This window comes from Bufo bufo, chromosome 1 (genome assembly GCF_905171765.1).
Source record: "Bufo bufo chromosome 1, aBufBuf1.1, whole genome shotgun sequence".
Lineage (NCBI taxonomy): Eukaryota > Metazoa > Chordata > Amphibia > Anura > Bufonidae > Bufo > Bufo bufo.
The window spans coordinates 331,833,463-331,841,714 of NC_053389.1; the positions used below are offsets into that span (position 1 = coordinate 331,833,463).

Below are 8,252 nucleotides of genomic sequence, written 5' to 3' on the forward strand. Positions count from 1 at the left end.
TTTGTTTTCTTTACAGTACATCAAGCAGTACTCGAACATCAAAAAGATTTTTGTATTTGATTGAACCTGCCACAACAACAATAAAAAAATATTTATGTTCACTATAGGTAGAAGTGACCAACTTCAACCAGACACAAAACCGATTTTGACTAAAAAGTAGACATAAGCAGTATACAACTGTAAACTTACGGCATTCCTCCCGTTGACTTTCATTGAGGTCATCCCAATTTGGCACTATCGCCTCACAGATCTCCAGCCAGAGGAGCCTGGTAGCATGATGGTCGGTGTGGCGGCGGTCGGTGTGGTCCCACAATGGTGGTCGGTCCTCCACCATCTGGATGAGGAGTTCATTGTTGATAATCAAACCACCGAAGTCCTCCCCATCCGTTCTGGTGGAGCCTCTGGAACCCTAAAAATAGAAAAAAATATATAAAAATTAGAACCTCATGTTTGACAGATTTCAAATTAAAAACACTCATTATGAAAATACTCAAACGAACACGACCGCTACGTGCTCCCCGACTTCCTCTGGCTGTGGCTCGACGACCTCTATTGGAGTTAACGGGACGAGCTGCCTGTAATAGAAATAACAATAATAAAAAAAAATCAAACATACAAATCGTAATTTTGAGCTTAATTAAAAAAAATTAAAAAAACATTTACCGCTTGCTTTCCTCCACCACCAACTTCCTCCACCACCAACTTCCTCCTCTCCTGCGGTCTCTGGGCCGGGAGGCCTCTCCTCCGCAGATGATGACTGTGAAATAATAAAAATAAATAATTACAATGCGGTCATAATATTATAATGCTGAATGCTTCAAAAATTTGCTTACCGTATCATGTCTACGTTGTCGTCTTGGAGGAGAGCTCCTGGCCTCAGTTGAAGATGATGAGCCTGTAGAAAAAAATAAAAATAATTAACCCACGGAAATACTTGACATTATTTTCAAAATTTTTGGAAAGTAATTTCAGGTCTGGCTGGCCTGTTTGGGTGTCCAAGTTCTTTCTTGCTGGCACGGCAATTCTTTTGTTTATTTTTTGTATAAAAAAAAAAAACTTTCTTTCTATAATTTTTTGGACTACATGGGGAAAAAAAAATAGGAGAGTTATTGTAGGAGTACTACCCATAGCATCCACTATGTACTTGCACCACATGCAGTGCCTATGTAGTTTTGCATAGGCACTGCATGTGGTGCAAGTACATAGTGGATGCTAGGAGTGGTAGTAATCAGGACTACCACCCCTAGCATCCACTATGTACTTGCACCCCCAGCTTTGCCTATGCAAAACTACATAGGCACTGCATGTGGTTCATGTACATAGTGGATGCTAGGAGTGGTAGTCATCAGGACTACCACCCCTAGCATTCCCACTATGTACTTGCACCACCTGCATTGCCTATGCAAAACTACATAGGCACTGCATGTGGTGCAAGTACATAGTGGATGCTAGGGGTGGTAGTCATCAGGACTACTACCCCTAGCATCCACTAAGTACTTGCACCACCTGCATTGCCTATGCAAAACTACATAGGCACTACTTGTGGTTCAAGTACATAGTGGATGCTAGGAGTGGCAGTCATCAGGACTACCACCCCTAGCATCCACTATGTACTTGCACCTCCAGCATTGCCTATGCAAAACTACATAGGCACTGCATGTGGTGCAAGTACATAGTGGATGCTAGGAGTGGTAGTCATCAGGACTAACACCCCTAGCATCCATTATGTACTTGCACCACCTGCATTGCCTATGGAAAACTACATAGGCACTGCATGTGGTGCAAGTACATAGTGGATGCTAGGAGTGGTAGTCAGCAGGAATACTACCCCTAGCATCCACTATGTACTTGCACCACCAGCATTGCCTATTCAAAACTACATAGGCACTGCATGTGGTGCAAGTACATTGTGGATTCTAGGAGTGGTAGTCATCAGGACTAACACCCCTAGCATCCCATCCACTATGTACTTGCACCACATGCAGTCCCTATGCAAAAGTACATCGGGCCCCACAGGTGGTACAAGTACATAGTGGATGCTATGACTAGTTATCCACAAGACTACTACTCCTAGCATGACCTATTTACTACAGCTCCTATGTATAAATACATAGGAGCTGCTTATATTTCTATATGCTTGAAATAAAGACCAAAAAAAACAAACTTTATACTCACCTCTAATGGCGTCCACCCCTCTCCCTCGCAGGCAGGAACGAAGAGACTACAGGAAGTAGACTGCGCCCACAGCTCCTTCTATTTGATTGCGCAGGTGCAGAAAGAAAAGCCGGATCCGTCGATAAGGCAAACGACGGAAATCTTTTCGACGGATCCGGCACTAATACATTCCTATGGAGAAAAACGCCGGATCTTCAGTTTTGTTCGCCGGAGAAAAAAACGTAGCATGCTACGGTTTTCTTTTTTGCCTGATCAGTCAAAATGACTGAACTGAAGACATCCTGATGCATCCTGAACGGATTACTCTCCATTCAGAATGCATGGGGATATGCCGAATCAGTTCTTTTCCGGCATTGAGACCTTTTGACGGAACTCTAAGGGCTCTTTCACACTTGCGTTCTTGTCTTCCGGCATAGAGTTCCGTCGTCGGGGCTCTATGCCGGAAGAATCCTGATCAGTTTTATCCTAATGCATTCTGAATGGAGAGAAATCCGTTCAGGATGCATCAGGATGTCTTCAGTTCCGGAACGGAACGTTTTTTGGCCGGAGAAAATACCGCAGCATGCTGCGCTTTTTGCTCCGGCCAAAAATCCTGAACACTTGCCGCAAGGCCGGATCCGGAATTAATGCCCATTGAAAGGCATTGATCCGGATCCGGCCTTAAGCTAAACGTCGTTTCGGCGCATTGCCGGAGCCGACATTTAGCTTTTTCAGAGTGGTTACCATGGCTGCCGGGACGCTAAAGTCCTGGCAGCCATGGTAAAGTGTAGCGGGGAGCGGGGGAGCAGTATACTTACCGTCCGTGCGGCTCCCGGGGCGCTCCAGAGTGACGTCAGGGCGCCCCAAGCGCATGGATAATGTGATCGCATGGATCACGTCATCCATGCGCATGGGGCGCTCTGACGTCATTCTGGAGCGCCCCGGGAGCCGCACGGACTGTAAGTATACCGCTCCCCACTACTACTATGGAAACCAGGACTTTAATAGCGTCCTGGCTGCCATAGTAACACTGAACGCATTTGGAAGACGGTTCCGTCTTCAAATGCTTTCAGTACACTTGCGTTTTTCCGGATCCGGCGTGTAATTCCGGCAAGTGGAGTACACGCCGGATCCGGACAACGCAAGTGTGAAAGAGGCCTATGCCGGAAAAGAAAAACGCAAGTGTGAAAGTAGCCTAAGCATAAAGTATTTGCACTATTTTCAGTGCTGTAAAATTAAAGCATATTTTTTTCCCACTTTCTTTATTCAAACGCTTTCATTTTTGTCCCACTGGGGGGAATGGTACTTTTGATTTTAACTTTTCTTTTAGCTGTAATGCATCAAAAAATATGTTCCAGTGAATTATTGCCTATACAGCCCACTGGGCATTTGTTTGGCCACAAGCTGTCATAAATTCTGAAGACAATCTGGCAAAATTCAGTAGAATCAAAGGTAGCTGAGGGGGAGATAACTTAAAAAGTGAATTATGTGTTCATCAAATTTTCTTTATGATCTTTATGATCTGTTACTTGGCATATAGTTTAAAATTTTGTCACTAAGTAGTAAAATGTACAATTGAAGTGTGAAAGAGCAGAGATTTTGGCCTCATGCACACAACCGTTTTTTGGGTCCGCATCCGAGCCGCAGTTTTTGCGGCTCGGGTGCGGACCCATACACTTCATACACAGCTCTCCGTGTGCTCTCCGCATCCGTTGCTCCGTTCCGAGGCCCCGCAAAAAAAAATAGCATGTCCTATTCTTTTCCGTTTTGTGGACAAGAATAGGCATGTCTACAATGGGCCACCCGTTCTGTTCCACAAATTGCGGAAGGCACACGGGCGGCTTCCGTTTTTTGCAGATCCGCGGTTTGCGGACTGCAAAAAATGGCATAATCGTGTGCATGTAGCCTTATATGTATAAATTACAAGCAGAAGGACCCGGCTTCGCTTGGGTATATTTCATCTATTTCATTTCATGTTTCCGTGTGTCGTAAAAAAAATATCAACAGTTTCCCCCATAACAGTGACCTCTACATTACCCGCCCCTTTAATAATGACCTTCACAGTTCCTGCCCCTTTAACAGTGATCTCTACATTGCACCTAGTGACTGCCCCTTTAAAAGTGACCTCCACAGTACCCGTCCCTTTAACAGTGACTTCCACAGTGCCTGCCCCTTTAACAGTGACCTCTGCACTGCCTGCCCCTTTAACAGTGATCTCCACAGTGCCTGCCCCATTAACAGTGAAATTCACATTGCCCGTCCCTTTAATAGTGCCTGCCCCTTTAACAGTTATCTTCACAGTGCCCGCCTCTTTAACAGTGACTTCCACAGTGCCCGCCCCTTTAACAGTAACCTCTAAATTGTAAGTCCCTTTAATAGTGACCGCCCCTTTAAAAGTGACCACCACAGTGCCCGCCCCTTTAACAGTGACCTCCACAATGCCTGACTTTTTAACAGTGCCCACCCCTTTAATAGTGACCTCCACAGTGCACGCCCTTTTAACTGTGACCTCCACAGTGCCCGCCCCTTTAATATTGACCAGCCCTTTAACAGTGACCTCCACAGTGCCTGCCCTTTTAACAGTGACCTCTGCACTGCCTGCCCCTTTAACAGTGATCTCCACAGTGCCTGCCCATTTAACAGTGAAATCCACATTGCCCATCCCTTTAATAGTGAACTCCACAGTGCCCGTCCCTTTAACAATGACTACCCCTTTAAAAGTGACCTTCATAGTGGCCGCCCCTTTAACAGTGAACTCCACAGTGCCCTCCCCTTTAACAGTGACCACATCTTTAAAAATGACATGCACAGTGCCTGCCCTTTTAACAGTGACATCCACAATACCCGGCCTTTTAACAGTGCCTGCCCCTTTAACAGTGACCTCCAAAGTGCACGCTCCTTTAACAGTGACCTTCACAGTGCCCGCCCCTTTAACATTGACCACCCCTTTAACAGTGACCTTCATAGTGGCCGACCCTTTAACAGTGACTTCCACCGTGCCCGCTCTTTTAACAGTGACCTCTGCACTGACTGCCCCTTTAACAGTGATCTCCACAGTGCCTGCCCCATTAACAGTGAAATCCACATTGCCCGTCCCTTTAATAGTGAACTCCACAGTGCCCGTACCCTTAATAATGACCACCCCTTTAATAGTGACCTTCATAGTGGCCACCCCTTTAACAGTAACTTCCACAGTGCCCACCTCTTTAAAAGTGAGCTCCGTAGTGCCTGTCCCTTTAACAGTGGCCTTTACATTGCACGTCCCATTAGTAGTGAATGCCCCCCTTTAAAAGTGACCTTCACAGTGCCCGACCCTTTAACAGTGACCTCTACAATGCTACCCTTTTAACAGTGCCTGACCATTTAACAGTCACCTTCACAGTGCACGCCCCTTTAAAAGTGACCTCCACAATGCCCGGCCTTTTAACAGTGCCTGCCCCTTTAACAGTGACCTCCACAGTGCACGCCCCTTTAACAGTGACCTTCACAGTGCCCGCCCCTTTAACATTGACCACCCCTTTAACAGAGACCTTCATAGTGGCCGACCCTTTTAGCAGTGACCTCTACAGTACCCGCCCCTTTAACAGTGACTTCCACAGTGCCTGTCCATTTAACAGTGACCTCTGCACTGCCTGCCCCTTTTACAGTGATCTCCAGAGTGTCCTCCCCTTTAACAGTGAAATCCACATTGCCTGTCCCTTTAACAGTGACCTCCACAATGCCCGCCCTTTTAACAGTGCCCATCCCTTTAACAGTGACCTCCACAGTGCCCCCCCTTTAACATTGACCACCCTTTTAATTGTGACCTTCGTAGTGGCCTCCCCTTTAACAGTGACCTCCACAGTGCCCGCCTCTTTAACATTGACCTCTGCAGTGCCTGCCCCTTTAAAAGTGACCTCCACAGTGCCTGACCCTTTAACAGTGACCTCCACAATGCCCGCCCTTTTAACAGTGCCCATCCCTTTAACAGTGACCTCCACAGTGCCCGCCCCTTTAACAGTGACCACATCTTTAAAAATGACATGCACAGTGCCTGCCCCTTTAACAGTGACATCCACAATACCCGGCCTTTTAACAGTGCCTGCCCCTTTAACAGTGACCTCCATAGTGCACGCTCCTTTAACAGTGACCTTCACAGTGCCCGCCCCTTTAACATTGACCACCCCTTTAACAGTGACCTTCATAGTGGCCGACCCTTTAACAGTGACTTCCACCGTGCCCGCTCTTTTAACAGTGACCTCTGCACTGACTGCCCCTTTAACAGTGATCTCCACAGTGCCTGCCCCATTAACAGTGAAATCCACATTGCCCGTCCCTTTAATAGTGAACTCCACAGTGCCCGTACCCTTAATAATGACCACCCCTTTAATAGTGACCTTCATAGTGGCCACCCCTTTAACAGTAACTTCCACAGTGCCCACCTCTTTAATAGTGAGCTCCGTAGTGCCTGTCCTTTTAACAGTGGCCTCCACATTGCACGTCCCATTAGTAGTGAATGCCCCCCTTTAAAAGTGACCTTCACAGTGCCCGACCCTTTAACAGTGATCTCTACAATGCCCGCCCTTTTAACAGTGCCTGACCATTTAACAGTCACCTCCACAGTGCACGCCCCTTTAACAGTGACCTCCACAATGCCCGGCCTTTTAACAGTGCCTGCCCCTTTAACAGTGACCTCCACAGTGCACGCCCCTTTAACAGTGACCTTCACAGTGCCCGCCCCTTTAACATTGACCACCCCTTTAACAGTGACCTTCGTAGTGGCCGACCCTTTTAGCAGTGACCTCTACAGTACCCGCCCCTTTAACAGTGACTTCCACAGTGCCTGTCCATTTAACAGTGACCTCTGCACTGCCTGCCCCTTTTACAGTGATCTCCAGAGTGTCCTCCCCTTTAACAGTGAAATCCACATTGCCTGTCCCTTTAAAAGTGACCTCCACAATGCCCGCCCTTTTAACAGTGCCCATCCCTTTAACAGTGACCTCCACAGTGCCCCCCCTTTAACATTGACCACCCTTTTAATTGTGACCTTCGTAGTGGCCTCCCCTTTAACAGTGACCTCCACAGTGCCCGCCTCTTTAACATTGACCTCTGCAGTGCCTGCCCCTTTAACAGTGACCTCCACATTGCATGTCCCTTTAATAGTGACCGCCCTTTTAAAAGTGACCTCCACAGTGCCTGACCCTTTAACAGTGACCTCCACAATGCCCGCCCTTTTAACAGTGCCCATCCCTTTAACAGTGACCTCTACAGTGCCTGCCCCTTTAACATTGACCACCCCTTTAACAGTGACCTTCATAGTGACTGCCCCTTTAACAGTGACCTTCACAGTGGCTGCCCCTTTAACAGTGACCTCCACATTGCATGCCCCATTAACAGTGATCTCCACAGTTCCTGACCTTTTAACAATGAAATTCACACTGCCCTTCCCTTTAATAGTGCCCGCCCCTTTAACAGTGACCTCCACAGTGCCCACCCCTTTAACAATGACCACCCCTTTAACAGTGACCTTCATAGTGGCCGTCCCTTTAACAGTGACCTCCACAGTGCCAGCCCTTTTAACAGTGACTTCCACAGTGCTCTCCCCTTTAACAGTGACCTCTGCGCTACCTGCCCCTTTAACAGTGACCTCCACATTGTCCATCCCTTTAATTGTAACCGCCCCTTTAACAGTGACCTCCACAGTTCCCGCCCCTTTAACCGTGACTTCCACAGTGCCCGCCCCATTAACATTGACCTCTGCACTGCCTGCCCTTTTAACAGTGACCTCTACAGTGCCCGCCCCTTTAACAGTGACCTTCATAGTGGCCTCCCTTGTAACAGCAACCTCCACAGTACCCGCTCCTTTAACAGTGACTTCCACAGTACCTGCCTCTCTAACAGTGACCTCTGCACTGACTGCCCCTTTAATAGTTACCTCCACAGGGCCCGCCCCTTTAACAGTGACCTCCACAGTACCCGCCCCTTTATCAATGACCATCCCTTCAACAGTGACCTTCACAGTGCCCGCCCCTTTAACAGTGATCTCCACAGTGCCCCCACCTTTCACAGTGTCTGCTCCTTTAACATAGACCTTCACAGTGCCTGCCCCTTTAACAGTG

The 8,252-nt window shown here is 47.6% G+C and overlaps 1 long non-coding RNA gene across 1 annotated transcript; it reads right to left on the minus strand.

The window, feature by feature from the left end:
- Nucleotides 1-4,557: 4,557 nt before the first annotated feature.
- Nucleotides 4,558-5,571, minus strand: LOC120986995. The gene is made up of 4 exons (XR_005775869.1): nucleotides 5,529-5,571; nucleotides 5,096-5,113; nucleotides 4,712-4,741; nucleotides 4,558-4,633 (listed from the first exon to the last, which is right to left on the minus strand). It is a non-coding gene; the product is annotated as an uncharacterized LOC120986995 (long non-coding RNA).
- Nucleotides 5,572-8,252: the final 2,681 nt, after the last annotated feature.